General features: G+C 39.5%; 1 protein-coding gene and 1 long non-coding RNA gene across 4 annotated transcripts in view; one reads left to right on the top strand and one right to left on the bottom strand.

The window, feature by feature from the left end:
* EXD1 (exonuclease 3'-5' domain containing 1) overlaps positions 1–19990 on the bottom strand; it is a 74947-nt gene that overhangs the window by 13009 nt on the left and 41948 nt on the right. The gene's annotated exons all lie outside the window — the stretch shown is intronic.
* The window catches only part of LOC130707647 (uncharacterized), a 53788-nt gene that overhangs the window by 30042 nt on the left and 3756 nt on the right, over positions 1–19990 (top strand). Inside the window, exon 4 of one of the 3 annotated variants that reach the window (XR_009007642.1) lies at positions 10532–10982. The exons of the other annotated variants lie outside the window; for them this stretch is intronic. This is a non-coding gene — a long non-coding RNA (uncharacterized LOC130707647). Of the gene's footprint in view, positions 1–10531; positions 10983–19990 lie in introns of those variants that run through there. 3 annotated transcript variants of the gene reach the window in all.

The following is a 19990-nucleotide window of genomic DNA, read 5'->3' as shown; positions in this document are numbered from 1 at the left end:
TCTCCCTCTTCCTCAGGGAAATCACTTTAGAAAACCGACTATATCACCCTCACTCAAGAACTACCTCAGTTCTAACAACCCAGATAAATGAGACTTACCAGCCTGAAAAACATTAGCAAATCAGCCATCATAAACATCCTAAGTGTAGAAGAGAACAGCTGCAATTCCAATCCCGAGGTCTCTCTGGAACATACTCTACAATGATTTAAGAATTCCTTCTTGGAATGTAGTGAAATGGGGAACTAAGAATACATACTTAAAATAACACATTTTAAAAAAATTGTGGTAAAATACACAAAACAGAAAATTTATCATTTCAACCATTTTAAAGTGGACAGTTCAGTGATATTATGTCAACAAATTTTTAAAACTTTCAGATGGCACCTGAATAAAATATGTGTTGTCCATTGGTGATTTGAATATATCTGGTATATAACTAAAGTCACCACAAAACTTTTTCTGGGAAATTGGCAGATCATAAACATAAAAAATTTATTTTGCTTTATATTAAACCTTATTTTACTGTTTCAAAATTCAAATTTACTCACGAGTCAGTTTCATATTAGATTTGGTTTAACAAATGCTCCTGCTATTCATTCTTATCACCAAAAAAAAAAAGACTATTTGTGACTTAACGATAATATGTTCCAGAAAATTAAAAGTTAAGGTCTCTTAGAAACAATACAAACGTTATCAGTAGAAGTGAAGTATACCAAATTTATATATTCAGGAGAATGTGAAACTTATACCATTGATTGTTAAAGGGTTTTAAAAGCTTTTTATTACATTTGGTAACAAAATTCTAGGCTTAGTTGTAAAATCCTGGGTTAACTATCATTTGGAAATTTAAATATACATTACAGTAAACATTTAGAAAATGTTTTTCTAAAATGTTCCATCTAGGTCAATAAACTTGTCTGTAGAAGTCTTTTATAAGGATAAAAAAAAAAAAAAAAAGAACACATACTTGACATTATATACCTCCTTCCAGGTTTTAACACTACCTGCAAGAGACATGAATTTTTTTTTTCAGTACACACTGCTCTTTTTCAAATTCAAAAAGTATTACTATGTGTTCATTACTGAAAATTGGATAAAGAGTTAAAAAAAAAAAAATCAGCCATAATCCCACAATGCAGAGATGACCACTGATAGTGTTCGGGTGCATTTTCTTCCCATCTTGTTTAACTATAGATTTTCAAAAACAAATTTAATTTGTAATGCTGATTATTGCTTTCTAAAGCATAATATAGTATGAGCATTTTTCCACATTATTAAAAATTCTTCATAAGCATTTTAACGGATGCTTCACGTAGATTTACCATAATTAATTTAACTCTTCTTATAATGCCTAAGCTATTTCTAAATTTTTTCATAATTAAAAATAATGCTGTGGGGCTTCCCTGGTGGCGCAGTGGTTGGGAGTCTGCCTGCCGATGCAGGGGACGCGGGTTCGAGCCCTGGTCCGGGAAGATCCCGCGTGCCGCGGAGCAACTAAGCCCGTGCGCCACAACTACTGAGCCTGCACTCTAGAGCCTGCGAGCCACAACTGCTGAGCCTGCATGTTACAGCTACTGAAGCCCATGCACCTAGAGCCCGTGCTCTGCAACAAGAGAAGCCACCACAGTGAGAAGCCCAAGCACCGCAAGGAAGAGTAGCCCCCCACTCACTGCAACTAGAGAAAGCCCATGCGCAGCAATGAAGACCCAAAGCAGCCAAAAATAAATAAATAAAATAAATAAAAATATTCTTAAATTATGAAAAAAATAATAAAATTAAATTAAATTAAAAGTCAATCCGGGTGTATTATAGACCTAAATGCGAGTGGCAAAAACAAAAGGATATAACAATGGAAATATCTTCAGAAACTTGGAGTAAAAACGTTCTTAAGACAAAAAAGCACTAACTGAAAGAAAACAATGATATACTGGACATCATCAAAGTTAAAAACTCCTATTCATCAAAGGATACCTTGATAAGCGAAAAAGGAAACAACAGAGTAGGAGAAAAATGGGCAAAAGATCTGAACAGGCACAAAAAAATTCCTAGTCAATTAGTATGTATAACAGTGTTCAATCTCATTAGTATTTAGGGAAATGCAAATTAAAACCACAATGAGCATGGAAAAGAGATTTTTCTGTAAAACCACAATGAGCTATAACCATTTACTTACCAGATTATGTTACCTAAAATTCAAAAACTTTTACCTAGAGTCAGTAAGGATGTGGCACATTTGGAACTCTTGTACACTGTTGGTAGGTATGTAAAACCATTTTGAAAAACAGTAGGCATGACTAGTAAAGTTGAAAACACACATAACTAGCAGTTCCACTCCTGGAGAAATTCATGCACATTTGCACCAGGCTACATATACAAGGAAACTCATAGTAACACTGTTTGTGACAACCAAATATGGGAACATTGATAGTGGTGATGAATTGTACCACATTTCCTTTTCAAAGAACTATATATCTTTTCCCACCATGTGACTTGTCATGCCTCCTGGGGGAGGTATATACATACCACCTAATTAGCTTTTGATTTGGCCATAACATATGCTTTGGCCAATAGACTGTGGGCAGAGTAGACATAATATATATTATATCCATGAGTTTCTGTCAGAGCTATTGCTTCTACCTCTTCCATAAAAAGTCATGTCCCAGGGCTTCCCTGGTGGCGCAGTGGTTGAGAATCTGCCTGCCAATGCAGGGGACACCTGTTCGAGCCCTGGTCTGGGAGGATCCCACATGCCGCAGAGCAACTAAGCCTGTGAGCCGCAACTACTGAGCCTGTGCGTCTGGAGCCTGTGCTCCGCAACGAGAGAGGCCGCGATAGTGAGAGGCCCGCGCACCGCGATGAAGAGTGGCCCCCACTCGCCGCAACTAGAGAAAGCCCTCGCACAGAAACGAAGACCCAACACAGCCATAAATAAAAATAAATTAAAAAAAAAAAAAAAAAAAAAGCCATGTCCCAGAGTTTGCTCCTTTACTCTGTGTCCTGGAATGAGAAAACACATGGAAAAGAACCAAAGCTGATACAGTTTACAAGTATCAAGAGCAAGAAACAAATGTTTGTTACTGTAAGCCAGTGAGATTGAAGGGTTGTTTACTGCAGCAAAACTAATACACAAAAATGGGATAAATTGTGGTATATACCAAAAATGGGATACCATATAGCAATGAAAATGAGACATAGACACACACAATATATAACAACAAAATAATATTGAATAAAAAGAAGCCAGATACATGGGAGTTCCCTGGTGGTCTAGTGGTTAGGATTCAGTGCTTTCAGTGCAGTGGCTGGAGTTCAATCCCTGAGATCCCACAAGCCGCGTGGCACAAAGAAAGCCATATACAAAAGAATATATCCAGGGCTTCCCTGGTGGTGCAGTGGTTGAGAATCTGCCTGCCAATGCAGGGGACACAGGTTCAAGCCCTGGTCTGGGAGGATCCCACATGCCGCGGAGCGGCTGGGCCCGTGAGCCACAATTACTGAGCCTGTGTGTCTGGAGCCTGTGCTCCGTAACAAGAGAGGCCGCGATAGTGAGAGGTCCGCGCATCGCAATGAAGAGTGGCCCCCGCTTGCCGCGACTAGAGAAAGCCCTCGCACAGAAACGAAGACCCAACACAGCCAAAATTAATTAATTAATTAATTAATATTAAAAAAAAAAAAAGAATATGTCCAGTATGATTCCATGTATATAAAGTTCAAAAACAGGCAAAGCTACTCGTCTGTTGGAGAATTCATAGGTAATGGTGACACTGTAAAGAAAAGCAAGGACATGATTGCCATAAAAGTCAGAAAAATGGTTATCTCTGGGGGTGGGGAAGTAGAAGGGAGTTGTGACGGAAAATGATACAAGGTAAGGTTCTATGTTACTGGCAATGCTTTAGTTCTCGAACTGGGTGTTCATTTTAGAGTTTTCTTTAAACAATGCGTTTTCATTATATACATGTCTATGAATATTTCACAACAAAAGAAAAAGTTTTAAAAAATTTCCTCTCATTGCTCATTTGTTCCTCTAAGCCTTCTTTGAAAGTTTCCAGTTACCACTCTCACCTGGAAATCACTATAAATTAATCTCGTAATTGAGATTTCACAAGATGCTAGCTCGAAATGCTTTACTGATAGTCCAATCTAGAATATCTAATACTTCTCTTCTTCTCTTGTTCCTGGAATTTAAAATCCAAAAACCCCCCAGAAAACCACTCACGCCAATCTGGCAAGGTCCACTATTTATTATTTATCATTGCTGTTGATTAGTCAGAATTCCTTCATCCTTTAGAGGCTTACACATTTTTTCTTTTTAAATATTTATTCCACTATTTTATTTAAGGTTGAGATCAGAGTTGCATGATGATTTCCAGGAACATTTTTTGAAATTCATGTATTTATTCCTCATTCTTCCCTAATTCCTATTACTTATTCAGCGCCTGCAATACAGATGGAGATGAATGAAAATAAAGTTATATATTGTTGAGATTTTAGAAAAATTACAATAAAGAGAATATTTAATCCATGCCATATAATGAGAAGCACTATTAATGGGCAGTGCTTTGATTTCCATGTTGTTTTTTAAACATTCGCAATGAGTCATACAACAGTACTGCTCTTTGCAGTTCATTGTGACTGGGCCTTTTCTCCCCCTTACTGAAGGGAGATTTTCAGTGTACATTCAGCTTTTCGGTCATCTGCCTGACTTTAATTTTCTAATTCCTCCTTGGTTATCAAATTTTGTCTAGTTTTTTTTTTTTTTTTAATTTATTTATTTATTTATTTATGGCTGTGTTGAGTCTTTGTTTCTGTGAGAGGGCTTTCTCTAGTTGTGGCAAGCGGGGGCCACTCTTCATCGTGGTGCGCGGGCCTCTCACTATCGCGGCCTCTCTTGTTGCGGAGCACAGGCTCCAGACGCGCAGGCTCAGTAATTGTGGCTCATGGGCCCAGCTGTTCCCGCGGCATGTGGGTTCTTCCCAGACCAGGGCTCGAACCTGTGTCCCCTGCATTGGCAGGCAGATTCTCAACCACTGCGCCACCAGGGAAGCCCTGTCTAGTTTTATTAGATATCACTCCAAAGACCACTTCCTTTCCTACAGTTACAATTCATTAATATACCATTTTCCAAAACATCCTTGCAAGTTTTCCTCATCTAATTCCAACTGCATCTCTGAAAACAGGTTTGTCTTATACCTCCAGGCATTACATGGGTGGCAGGACACAGATAAGACCACACAAATCCATGCAATGTAATTTTCTGTCTCTGGGAGAAATCACAGATGATTGCAGTAAGCACTACAGGTACCCTCTTAGGACATATCTCAAAAACTATGTGGTACACCCCTATATCAGTCAGGATCTAACAAGGAAAGCAGAAAGCACAAATATACAGATATAATATGATTAATCAAAAACTGTGGAGACAGGACTTCCCTGGTGGTCCAGTGGGTAGGACTCCGCGCTCCCAATGCAGGGGGCCTGGGTTCAATCCCTGGTTGGGGAACTAGATCCTGCATGCCGCAACTGAGAAGTCCGCATGCCGCAACTAAAAAAAAGATCCTGCATGCTGCAACAAAGGATCCCGCATGCCACAACGAAGATTCCGCATGCTGCAACTAATACCAGGTACAGCCTAAATAAATAAATAAATATTTTTTAAAAAAATTGTGGGGCTTCCCTGGTGGCGCAGTGGTTGAGAGTCTGCCTGCCAATGCAGGGGACACGGGTTCGAGCCCTGGTCTGGGGGGATCCCACATGCCGCGGAGCGACTGGGCCCGTGAGCCACAACTACTGAGCCTGCGCGTCTGGAGCCTGTGCTCCGCAACGGGAGAGGCCGGGATAGTGAAGAGGCCCGCGCACCGCGATGAAGAGTGGCCCCCGCTTGCCGCGGCTGGAGGAAGCCCTCGCACAGAAGCGAGGACCCAACACAGCCAAAGATAAATATAATAAATAAATAAATAAAAGATTACTATTAAAAAAAAAAGTGAAGTTTTAAAAAAAAAAAAATTGTGGACAGGATGGGGACAATATATGCAGAAAAAAATTCTTTTCAGTAATCATAACTTGGTGGTGATGATTACTAGTATTACTAGTATCACTATTATAACACTTCAGCATGTATAAAGTAGATAAAGCAAAGGAATAGTTATAGGATATTCTAACATCCTCTGTATCCTTCAGAACCAGAATTCTTTATGTGGAAGAGATACAGATATAATATGATTATCAGGATTGTGCTTACTTTTAGAGAGAAGCTAGGGACTGTGATGGAGTTGGGGCGTATGAAGGATCTTTTGAGATGGTAGGCAAAATCCTACTGCATGACCTGGGTGGTTTCTACAGAGTGTTCACCTTATTTTAGTAAGCTATAAAAATATATATCTCCTAAAAGTAATTATACATCCAAAGTATTAGCTAAAGAAATATTTAAAATAATTTGTGGTTAATGATGCAGTCACTTTGAAAAACAGTTTGGCACTTCCTCAAAAAGTCAAACATATAGTTACCATATGACCCCACAATTCCACTCTTAGGTAATGAAGACGTGTTCACGCAAAATGTTCATAGCAGTTATACACAAATGTTCATAGCAGCTTTATTCATAGTAGCCAAAAAGTGGAAACAACCCAGATGTCCATCAACTGATGAGTAGACAAATAAAACATGGGATATCTATATAATACAATATGATACAGCAACAAAAAGGAATGAGGTACTGATACATGCTACAACATGTATGACCCTTGAAAATTTATGCTAAGTGAAAGAAGCCAGCCACAAAATAACACGTGGTGTATGATACCATTAAAATGAAATACTCAGACTGTTGGTTGTTTAGGTCTGGAAGAGGTATGAGGGAGGTGAGGGGTAACAACTAATGGGCATGGTGTTTCTTTCAGGAGAGACAAGATATTCTAAAATTAGATTGTGGTGGTGGTTGCACAACCCTGAGAATATACTAAAAAAACCTGAATTGTATATTTATTTATTTGGCCACACAGCATGAGGGATCCTATAGTTCCCCAAAGATCAAACCTGCGGCCCCTGCAGTGGAAATATGGATTCTTAACCACTGGACCGCCAGGGAATTCCCTAAATTGTATACTTTAAAATGGGTGAATTGTATGGTATGTCAATTATATCTTAGTAAAGCTCTTAAAAATAGTTTGTAGTTGATATGTTCACAATGTGTTCATCAAACCACAGTGAATTATCTTCTGGTTTACATGAATTTTCTTCCTATTTGTCTGCTCCTTCTTGGTATCTGTGTGTACCTCTTTCTCCTTACCCTCCTTTTGGAATGTGATTCTCATTCCTTTTCTCTTATACTCCATACTCAAAGCCTTGAAAATATGGTACATGTCCATGACTTCAAAGACCATTTACATAGTGATACATTCCAAATCTCTCTAGCTCAGGTCTTTTTCTTGCTCTATATCCACATACATCCAACTGCCTATTAGATATATCCATTTCAAAATTCCAAATGTATCCTTAATGGGAAACATGTAAAATTCAACTTCCTATGGAATCACTGTTCCTCTAACTGACCTCTCAGTGCATTCTGTCTATAAATGGCACCAACTTCCAAACAGATGTTCAAAACAGAAACCTGGGGATCAACCAAGACTCTTCCTCCTCTTTACCACCCATATTCAATTGGTCTTTTGATTCATTCTACTTACTAAATATCTTTCAAAAATGTATTCCTCTTCAGATTACCAACTTCCATATCCTTGTCAAATGCAAGCATTCAACATCTCCCCCAAATCAATGCAAGAGTTTTTGTACAAGTCTCCCTCATACTATTCTTGCCCCCTTTTAGTCCATCCTCCAATTTAAACCAGGATTATCTAAAATCTACATTTCTCATCATCTTAGTTTCTTATTCATAATTCTTCAATGGTCTCCTTTAGTCTATAGGGTAAAACATAAACTCAACATGACATATCCTCAGTGCACTTACATTCCTTTGGGAATTACCTTTTCGCCACTGTGGACAGTGTTGCCTGCCTCAGTAGGACAATAAATCAAGGTGCCCTGGATGGGTGGGTTTATGATATAAAGTCAATTATGCCCTCTCAGAATTTTGAATCCTGAGTCAAATTATGCAGGGATGGAAAAAAAAAAAAAAGTACTGGCACTCAGTCACTCTGACAGAAAGTTGAATAGTTCCTGCTGCCTAGAGTTCTGCAGCTGCCCTTGATCCTATTTCCAAGCCTAGTTCTCCAGCTTTCCCATCAATTCTGTGAGCCACTCATCTTTCCAATAAATCCTTTTTGTTTACATTAGCCAAGTCAGTTATTTTGCTTATGACCAAAAAACCATAACAGAAACATGGACCCTATTTCCCAGCCTTACCTCTCATAATACACCCTACATGTTTTCCTCTCTTGTAATAGTGAACTCCTTGTAGTTTTCTTAGCCAAAATGCACCCTTCCCCTTCCTCTTTCAAAGCCCTTTGACACACAACACAGTTGCAAGGGCAAGTGCTATCTCCTCTCCAAGGCTACTCTGCCTCCTTCATCCCAACCCCCACCAGCAATTCACTGGTACACCTTAAACATAACTATTATTAAGCAAACTATGGATGGCATCCCAACAAGTTACACAATAATGAAGAGAATCTCTTTCTCTTTTCTCCCTCATTCCTGGAACTTGCCATTTTGGCTCTTCTTAAGGAATGTTTTCTTTAGAACGTGTTTCCATTACAAAGCTTTTACTTAAAAGATTCAGTGTTTAGCCATCAGGTGCCTTTCAAGTTATAAACAGTAATGCTCTTTGGGGAATTTGAGAACTCCAGAATGTGGAAATATCTCATATAAATCAGAGAGGCTACTGTTGCAATGTGGAGAGATCAGCAGCATTGGGCTTAAGTTACTGGCTCTTCTGGTTTACATTACAATTAAATGCTTTTCATCAACTGCTCCATATCTACCAGTTTACACTCTAGTTCATTGAGGAAAGAGAGGGGAAAATAAAATATTAAAAGTGGATGCCTCTGGGGAAAAGGACTAAGGTCAGGAAAGGATGGGGCAGGGATATTTATTTTCATTATAAGCCTCTCTCTATCATTTATTTTAGAACCATGTGCATATATTACAGTTTCTTTTTAAATTTGTTTAAATTTTATCTGACTATATTAGCAACACATATTTGCTTATTTTGTCCATTGATATCGTTACCAAATTGTTGCAGGAAGGTGGACCCCTTCCAGGGCCTGAGAGTGGGCTCTTGTCTAACACTCGGAAATGAATTGTCCGAGGAGACACATGTGCTGACAAAGCAAGAGACTTTATTGGGAAGGGGCACCCGGGTGGAGAGCAGGAGGGTAAGGGAACCCAAGAGAACTTCTATGACGCATGGCTCACAGTCTTGGGATTTATGGTAATGGAGTTAGTTTCCGGGTTGTCTCTGGCCTATCATTCTGACTCAGGGTCCTTCCTGGTTCTGCACGCATCACTCAGCCAAGATGGATTCTAGTGAGAAGGATTCTGGGAGGTTGGTAGGACATATGGACTGGTGTCTCCTCTCTCCTTTTGACCTTTCCCAAATTCTTCGAGTTGGTGGTAGCTTGTTAGTTACGTGTTCCTTACCAGGACCTCCTGTTGTAAGATAACTCATGTGAGTGGTAATTATTGGGCCTGGCCAAGGCGGGCAGTTTCGGTCAGTGGTTCCCCTAACAAAATTAGTCAACTGGACCTGCACTGGGGTCCTAGCTTGGGCAGAGACCCCCTGTCCCAGCCAGGTGGGTTTTTTTTTCTGATTGGAGTCATGCAGCCAACAATGAAACTGATGCTGAGGCTGGAATAGCACAAGCTTTATTCAGTGGCCAAAGAATGGAGAAGCAAAGAACCTAGTTTGCAAAGCAGCTTCTCAACTCAATTCCTGTGGAGACATCAAATATACAGGAAGGTCGAGTTAAAAAGGAGGGAATTGGGGGGCTTCCCTGGTGGCGCAGTGGTTGAGAATCTGCCTGCTAATGCAGGGGACATGGGTTCGCGCCCTGGTCTGGGAGGATCCCGCATGCCGCAGAGCAACTAGACCCATGAGCCACAACTACTGAGCCTGCGCGTCTGGAGCCTGTGCTCCGCAACAAGAGAGGCCACGATGGTGAGAGGCCCGCGCACCGCGATGAAGAGTGGCCCCCGCTTGCCGCAACTAGAGAAAGCCCTAGCACAGAAACGAAGACCCAACATAGCAGTCAAGCAATCAATCAATCAATAAATTAAAACTTAAAAAAAAAAAAAGGAGGGAATTGGAAAGAGTGGGAGGAATATTCATGAGTTATCCCAGAACAGGGGTGTGGTTTGGACCTGGAACTGATGCAACTCTCCTTTTCAGTCCTTGTATAGGCTTCTCTGGTTGTGGTCATGGCAATCGTCGATTGTCATGGCTTTGGTGGATGTGTCATTTAGCATGCTAATGTATTACAATGAGTGTATAATAAGGCTCAAGGTCTACTGGAAGTCAAATCTCCCACCATCTTGGGCCTAGGTGGTTCTAACCAGTTCTTGTTTTTTCTCTTTGCAGCTTCCTCCGAAAACTTTAGTAAGAGTAATTAGTTTCTATTCAAGGGAGGGGCAGGGTTATGATTCTGGGGCTACAGCCTTGGTAACAATATCATTTAACAAAATGTTGCAACGCTAATGATTATTTCCCTCATACCCAGTAGACCAGTGGCTTCCAAATGTTTTTAAAATAAACTTTATCGAGGCATAGTTTATGTACAATAAAGTGCACGTACATTTCAATGAGTTTTGACAAATGTATACATTGGTGTAACCACCACCACAATCAAGATATACAACATTCATATCACCTGAAAAAAATTCCCTTGTGCCCTGTTGCAGTCAATCCCCAACCCCTTTCCCTAGCCCCAGGCAACCACTCATCTGCTTTCCTGTCACCATAGACTAGTTTTGTTTTTACTAGTTTCATATAATAGAATAATGCAGTATGTACTCTTTTGCATCTGGCATCTTTTGCTCAGCAAAATTTTTTCAGAGTTGTCCATGTTATGTGCATGATAGTTTGTCCCTTTTTATTGCTTAGTACTAGTCCGCTGTATGGATACACTGCTTTTGGTTTATCCATTCATGTGTTGCTGGAAATTAGGATTCCAGTTTACGGCTATTAAGAATAAAGTCGGGACTTCCCTGGTGGCGCAGTGGTTAAGAATCTGCCTGCCAATGCAGGGGACACGGGTTCCATCCCAGGTCTGGAAAGATCCCACATGCCATGGAGCAACTAGGCCCATGCACCACAACTACTGAGCCTGTGCGCCAAAACTACTGAAGCCTGCACGCCTAGAGCCCGTGCTCTGCAACAAGAGAAGCCACCGCAATAAGCCTGAGCAACGCAACGAAGAGTAGCCCCTGCTCACCGCAACTAGAGAAAGCCCACACACAGCAACGAAGATCCAACCCAGCCAAAAATAAATAAATAAATAAAATTAAGGGAAAAAAAAAGGAATACAGTCATCGTGAGCATTTGTGTCCAAGTCTTTGTGTAGATATATGCTTTCATTACTCTTGGAATAAATCCCTAGGAGTGGATTGTGGGGGTGAAACTGGCAAACTGTTTTCTATAGTGGTTGTACATTTTATTTTACTTTAAAGGGTGGTTTTTAGTTTCTTTTTTAATTAATTTATTTACTTTGGGCTGTGTTGGGTCTTTGTTGCTGCATGCGGGCTTTCTCTAGTTGCGGTGAGTGGGAGCTACTCTTCGTTGCGGTGCGTGGACTTCTCATTGCGGTGGCTTCTCTTGCTGCGGAGCATGGGCTCTAGGCGTGTGGGATTCAGTAGTTGTGGCACGCGGGCTCTACAGTGCAGGCTCAGTAGTTGTGGTGCATGGACTTACTTGCTCCGCGGCATATGGGATCTTCCCGGACCAGGGATCGAACCCGTGTCCCCTGAATTGGCAGGCAGATTCTTAAACACTGTGCCACCAGGTAAGTCCCAGTGGTTGTACATTTTATAGTCTGGTTGCTCCACATTCTGCAACACTTGGTATTTTCAGTCTTTTTTTTTAACTTAGAAAAAAATCAACTTTATTGATGCATAAATATCAAGGAGTTGAATTTCTGGATCATATGTGAATATTACACTTTTAAGAAATAGCCAGAACTTTTCCCAAACTGGTTGTGCCATTTCACATTTTCACTAATTATGTATGAGTTCTGATTGCTCCACATCCTTACCTATATTTGGTGGTACTGGTCTTTTTAATTTTAGCCACTGCAGTGAATGTGTGGTGTTAACTCATTGTGGTTTTAATTCACATGATAATAAAAAATACTGAACATTATTTCATGTGTTTACTGGCCATTCTTATATCTTCTTTCATGATGTTTCTATTGAAATCTTTTGCACATTTTTAAATTGTATTGTCTTACCGAGTTATAAGATTTCTTTATATGTATTGGATACAAATCCTTTGTCAGAATATATGTATGGCAAATATTTCCTCCCAGTCTGTGGCTTGCTTTTTCATTTTCTTTGAAGTGTCTTTCAAGGAGCAGAACTTTAAAATTTTGATGATATCCAGTTAATAGGTTTTCTCTTTATGGTTTGTGCTTTTTGCATCCTAGGAAGGAAATTTTTGTCTATCTCAGTGTCATGAAGATTTTCTCATATTTTTTTTTGAAATTTTTTATAGTTTTAGCTTTTACATTTAGGTATATGATTCATTTTGAGTACATTTTTTGTATGACGTAAAGTAAGGACTGGCTTCTTTTTTTTTTTTTTTTCCGTATGGATACCTAGCTGTTCTGCAACCATTTGTTTAAAAGACAGTTTTTTCTTCCATTGAATTTACCTTGGCACCTTCGTCAAAAATTAAAAATATTGGCCAATTAATATTGGACTTAATATGTGTGGCTCTATTTCTGGGCTCAATATTCTGTTCCATTAATCTCATGACTACCTTATACTAATACCATACTGCTTTGATTACTGTTGCTTTAAAGTCTTTAAATCAGGTAGTAAAAATTCTCCAACTTTATTCTTCCTTTTCTAAATTGTTCTAGCTAATCTAAGTCCTTTGCATTTCCATATAGATTTTGGAATCACCTTGTCAATTTCTACATAAAAGCCTGCTTGGATTTTTTAAAAATATTTATTTATTTAATTTATTTATTTCCTTATTTTTTTGGCTGCATTGTGTCTTAGTTGCAGCACACAGGGTCTTCGTTCAGGCATGCAGGATCTTTCATTACGGTGCACAGTCTCTTCACTGCGGCGCTCGAGCTTCTCTCTAGTTATGGTGAGCAGGTTTTCTCTTCTCTAGTTGTGGCGTATGGGCTCCAGAGTACGTGGACTCTGTAGTTTGTGGCATGCAGGCTCTCTCGTTGAGGTGAGCGAGCTCAATAGTTGCGGCACGCAGGCTTAGTTGCCCCGCATCATGTGCGATCTTAGTTCCCCGACGAAGAATCGAACCTGTGTCCCCTGCCTTGGAAGGTGGGTTCTTTACCACTGGACCACCAGGGAAGTCCCACCTGCTTGGATTTTGACTGTGATTGTAATGAATCTATACATCAATTTGGGGATAATTTACATCTTAACAATACTGAGCTTTCCATGGTATATTTCCCACTTATTTACATCTTTAGTTTCTTTCAGAAATATTTTGTAGTTTTCAATACACGAGTCTTGCACGTATTTTATTGAGCATATCCTTAAGGATATCATGTTTTTGGACATTATTGTAAATGATATTTTTAAAAATTTCAGTTACTGATTGACCATTGCTAGTATTTTTTGTATACTCACATTTTTTTATATTGGCAGTATACCCTGTAACATTGCTAAATTCACTTATGGGTTCTGGTAGCTTTTTGTAGATTCCTTAGGATTGTATATGCACATGATCACGTCATGTAAAAATACAATTTTACTTTTAAAACTTCTAATCTATATGCTTTTTCTTTATTTTTTCTTGCTTTATTCCACTAGTTAGTACCTACAGTACAATTTCGAATTGAAGTAGTGAGAGCAATTATCCTTTCTTGTTCTCTGTTATATGGGAGAAACATTCAGACTTTCACCATTATAAGTGTGATGTTAGTAATAGTTTTTTCCCCCAATTTAAAAAAATGTGGTAAAACACATATCAAATTTACCATCTCATTCATTTTTAAATGTGCTGTTCACTGGTATTTTTTTTTAATAAATTTATTTAGATTTTATTTTTGGTTGCATTGGGTCTTTGTTGCAGCGAGTGGGGACTACTCTTCGTTGCGGTGCATGGGCTTCTCATTGCAGTGGCTTCTCTTGTTGCAGATCATGGGCTCTAGGCATGCAGGCTTCAGTACTTGTGGCACACGGGCTCTAGAGCGCAGGCTCAGTAGTTGTGGCGCACAGGCTTAGTTGGTCCGCGGCATGTGGGATCTTCCCAGACCAGGTCTCGAACCCATGTCCCCTGCATTGGCAGGCAGATCCTTAACCACTGCGCCACCAGGGAAGTCCTGTTCACTGGTATTAAGTACATTCATGTTGTTATGCAACCATCAATCTCCAGAATTCTTTCAACTTGCAAAATTGAAACTCTACAAACAATAATTCTCCATTTCTTCTTTCCCCCAGCCTGAGCAACCACCATTCTACTTTCTGCTATAATTTTGATTACTCTAGATATCTCATATTTATTTTTTGTGACTGGATATTTCACTAACCATAATGTACTCAAGTTTCATCCACGTCATAGCATATTGCAGAATTTCTTTCCTTTTTAAGGCTGAATAATATTCCATTGTATGTATATACCACATTTTGCTTATCCATTCATCCATCTGTTGATGGACACTTGGGTTGCTTCCACCTTTTGGCTATTGTTAATAATACTATTATGAACATGGAAAACAAATATCTCTTCAAGACTCTGTTTTCAGTTCATTTGGGTATATATCCAGAAGTGGAACTGCTGGATAATATGGTAATTGTTTTTAATTTTTTGAGGAACACCATGCTGTTTTCCATAGTAGGTGCACCATTTTACATTCCCACCAACAGTGTACAAGTGTTTCAATTTGTCCACAACCTTTCAAACATTTATTTTCTGTTTTTTGATAGTAGCCATCCTAATGGGTGTGAGGTGGTATCTCATTGCAGTTTTGATTTGCATTTCTCTAATGATTAGTGATGTTGAGCATCTTTTCATTTGCTGATTGGCCATTTGTATATCTTCTTTGGAGAAAAGTCTATTCAAGTCTGTTGTCTGTTTTTGAATCAGGTTGTTTGTTTTTTTGTTGCTGAATTTTAGGAGTTCTCTATATATTCTGGCTTTGAATCCCTTATCAAATACATGATTTGCAAACATATTCTCCCATTCTGTGGGTTGTCTTTTTACATTTTTTTCTTTCTTTTTTTTTTTTTTTTGGCTGAGCAGCATGTGAGATCTTAGTTCCCCAACCATGACTCTCGAACACGTTTCCCCTGCAGTCCTGTAGTGGAAGTGCGGAGTCCTAACCACTGGACCACCAGGGAATTCCCTTTACTCATTTTTTTTTTTAATTTATTTAATTTTTGGCTGCGTTGGGTCTTTGTTGCTGCTCGCGGGCTTTCTCTAGTTGTGGCAAGCAGGGGCTACTCTTCGTTGTGGTGCGCAGGCTTCTCATTGCGGTGGCTTCTCATGTTGCAGAGCATGGGCTCTATGCGTGTGGGCTTCAGTAGTTGTGGCTCGTGGGCTCAGTAGTTGTGGCACACAGGCTTAGTTGCTCCGCGGCATGTGGGATCTTCCCGGACCAGGGCTCGAACCCGTGTCCCCTGCACTGGCAGGTGGATTCTCAACCACTGCATCACCAGGATAGCCCCCCTTTACTCTTTTAATATTGTCTTTTCGTGCACAAATTTTTACAATCTTCACAAAATCCAGTTTGTCTATTTTTTCTTTTTTTGCCCATGACTTTGGTGTCAGTAGTAGGTTTTTTAAAAAAGAACTTTATTAAGTAGAGTAAGTCCCCTGCTAATCCTAGTTTGCTGACAGTTTTTTTGTTTTTGTTTTTGTTTTTACCATGAATGGATGTACAATTTTGTCAAAAAATTTTTTTCAGTACCTACTGAGATAATCACATGGTCTTTCTCCTTTATTCTGTTAATTTGATGTATTACATTTTCATGTTAAATCACACTTGCATTCCTGGGATAAACTCCATTTGGTCATGATGTATTATTCTTTTTATATATTTCTGGATTCTATTGCCAACATTTTGTTAATGTTGCAACTTTAGTGTCTATGTTTATAAGAAATATTTGTCTATAGTTTTCTTTTCTTGCAATGTTGTTGTCTGCTTTTGGTATATGGTAATGTTGGCCTCATAAAATGAGTTGGGAAGTGATCCTTCCTTTTTTTTTTCCTGGAAGGATTAGTATTATTGCTTCCTTAGATAGAAATTCACCAGAAAAGCTACCTGGGAGCAAAGTTTGCTTTAGGGAAGGTTTTAAATTATGAATTCCATGCATTTAGTTGATTTTGGGCTATTCAGGTTTTCTATTTCTTCTTGAATCAGTTTTGGTATTTTGTGTTTTTCAATGAATTTGTCCACTACAACTAAGTTTTTCAGTTTGTGGGCACAGAACTGTTCACAGTAGCCCCTTGTTATCCTTCTTTTTTTTGGCTGTGTTGGGTCTTCGTTGCTGCGCGTGGGCTTTCTCTAGTTGCGGCAGGCAGGGGCTACTCTTCATTGCGGTGCGCAGGCTTCTCATTGTGGTGGCTTCTCTTGTTGTGGAGCACAGGCTCTAGGTGCGCCAGGTTCAGTAGTTGTGGCACGAGGGCTCAGTAGCTGTGGCTCACAGGGTCTAGAGCACAGGCTCAGTAGTTGTGGCGCACGGGCTTAGCTGCTCCATGGCATGTGGGATCTTCCTGGACCAGGGCTCGAACCCGTGTCCCTTGCATTGGCAGGCGAATTCTTATTCACTGTGCCCCCAGGGAAGTCCCTATTCTTTTTTTTTTTTTTTTCCCTATTCTTTTAATATATATATACAGGATCTGTAATAATAATCTTTCATTTCTGATATTGGTAATTTGTGCCTTTTTAAAAAACAAATCTTGGTCAGTATGGGTAAAAGTTTAACAATTTTACTGATCTTACAGGTTTTGGTTTTATTGATTTTCTCTCTCCACTTTTAATTTTATTGATTTCTATTCTCATCATTATTTGTTTCATCCTACTTAGCCCAAGTTTAATTTATTCTTCCTTTTCTAGCTTAAGATGGAAGCTGAGATCACTGGTTTTAGATCTTTCTTGTTTTATTGTGTAAGTATTTAAAGATGTAAGTTTCCTTCTATGCTTATCTTGAGCTGCTTTTTACCACAACCAATAGTAAAAGTACACATACTCTGGCATACAACAGAGAAAAAAAGTTTCACAAAATGATACTTTCCTTTACTATGTATATCGCACTCTGATATTCTCTATTCTATTCCACTGTTTAAGAAATGCTGTTCATGGGCTTCCCTGGTGGCGCAGTGGTTGAGAATCTGCCTGCTAATGCAGGGGACACGGGTTCAAGCCCTGGTCTGGGAAGATCCCACATGCCACGTAGCAACTAGGCCCGTGAGCCACAACTACTGAGCCTGCGCGTCTGGAGCCTGTGCTCCGCAACAGGAGAGGCCACAATAGTGAGAGGCCCACGCACCGCGATGAAGAGTGGCCCCTGCTTGCCGCAACTAGAGAAAGCCCTAGCACAGAAACGAAGACCCAACATAGCAATCAATCAATCAATCAATAAAAAAAAAAAATGCTGTTCATGACTGACTAAATTGAAGCATAGTTTCGACATTTTTTTATTTGCAATATATATATTAAGATTGGGTTGCTGATTATACCCTGATTACAATTTGACAGCTTTTCCTGTTTAAGGAGGTCTATTAAATTATAGAGTTACAGGCTCAACTCCTGTGAGTATGTGGAATAGAATGTATTAAATTTTGTCTTAGGGTAAGCCTAGCAATTTAGCTAAGATTCTTTCTCGTTTCGTATAAAAATAAATATCATTTTCTATGACATCCCTGATGAGAGTTCCAAGACATTTCAAAGATGTCTTTCATCATGAGTATATAGACTTTGGTTTTATTTTAGGGTTTATATGATTAAAATATTTTACCCATAATAATGTCCTTACTTAGAGATCAGAGACATTTATCAGAATTCAAATATTCCCAGTATGTATGTTTTTATTAATCTTCATGGTATCTAATGCAGGTAAGTTACAAAAAATGACAGGAAACCTTTCAGGTTTATGGATAAAGAAGTTAGAATTTTGAAAGTCAAAAGCATGCAATGCCTCTCAAGAAAAAAAATCTAATGCTCTCAATGGTGCATCATTACTACAAAAATTGGAGTGGCAATATAACTGGTTAACACTTTTGAAAAGTAACTCAGCAAAAGCTGTAAAAAACAAAACCAAGAAAACCTCTTTGACCTACGTCTGGAATTTAATTCTGACAAAATGATTCAAAACATGGAAAAAGCAGGAAATAAGGAATGGAAACACCCTGAATATACCAAAACAGAGCTAAGTAAGCCATGGTGTATCCGCTTAGAAATATTATGTAGTCATAAAAATCTTGGGAATTCCCTGGCGGTCCAGTGGTTGGGACTCTGCGCTTTCACTGCCAAGGGCCCGGGTTTGATCCCTGGTTAGGGAACTAAGATCCCACAAGCCGCACAGCACAGCAAAAAAAAAAATCTTGATACTTCCCTTGTGGCACAGTGGTTAAGAACCACCTGCCAATGCAGGGGACACGGGTTCGATCCCTGGTCCGGGAAGATCCCATATGCCACGGAGCAACTAAGCCCGTGTGCCACAACTACTGAGCCTGCGCTCTAGAGCCCACGAGCCACAGCTACTGAGCCTGCATGCCACAACAACCGAAGCCCACATGCCACAACTACCGAAGCCCACACACCTAGAGCTCCGCAACAAGAGAAGCCACCTCCTGCGCACCACAAAGAAGAGTAGCCCCCGCTCGCTGCAACTAGAGAAAGCCCGTGCGCACCAACGAAGACCCAACGCAGCCAAAAATAAATTTAAAAAAATATTAAAAAAAAATCTTTACAAAGGGTGTATAACAGCATAGGAAAACATTCATAAAGTAGAGTGTGTATATATATAACTATGTAGAGGGTAAAACCTATGCATAAACACTGACATTAACAAAAATATTACCTGATTTTTCTGTTGGGTTAGAGAAATGAGTAAATTTTTTCTTATTTTCCTCTATTTTCCAAATTCTATATAATAGCATATTAATTTTAAAATGAAACATCTGTTTAAAATGTTGGTTGTTAGGATTATAAAATGGAGAAATACTTGATATAAAAAACACAATAAATGTATTTACGGTATGGTTGTGATTGTGTGTGTGTAGAGAGATAGAGAATGAGAGAGAAAAAATTGAAAGAAAAGTGCCAAAATGCTAGGAAGGGTTGTATAATGTGGGATGATAGTTGAGTATTTTTTTCTCAATATTTTCTAAATTTTTCTGTAAGGTATTTATTGATGTTACCTTTATAGTAAATGCCTTTTTGATAAGTACACCTGGCTAATCACCCTCAGCTCCCCAAGTTTGCACCAAGCCTTATCTTGGCTTGCTGCTGTGACTTGCCTTGTGTCAAAACAACGACAGGCCTATAGTGTATTAAAATTCTTTTTTTTTTTTTGGCTGTGTTGGGTCTTTGTTGCTGCGCGTGAGCTTTCTCTAGTTGTGGCGAGCCGGAGCTACTCTTCATTGGGGTGCACAGACTTCTCATTGTGGTGGCTTCTCTTGTTGCAGAGCACAGGCTCTAGGTGCGTGGGCTTCAGTAGTTGTGGCATGCGGGCTCCATAGTTGTGGCACGTGGACTCTAGTGTGCGCGGGCTTCAGTAGTTGCAGTGCACGGGCTTAGTTGCTCCACGGCATGTGGGATCTTCCCGGACCAGGGATCGAACCCATGTCCCCTGCATTGGCAGGTGGATTCTTACCCACTGCGCCACCAGGGAAGTCCCAGTG

This window comes from Balaenoptera acutorostrata, chromosome 3 (assembly GCF_949987535.1).
Source record: "Balaenoptera acutorostrata chromosome 3, mBalAcu1.1, whole genome shotgun sequence".
NCBI classification, from domain to species: Eukaryota; Metazoa; Chordata; class Mammalia; order Artiodactyla; family Balaenopteridae; genus Balaenoptera; species Balaenoptera acutorostrata.
The sequence above is the reverse complement of the archived record's forward strand: the minus strand, read 5'-3'. Positions and strand labels throughout refer to the sequence as shown.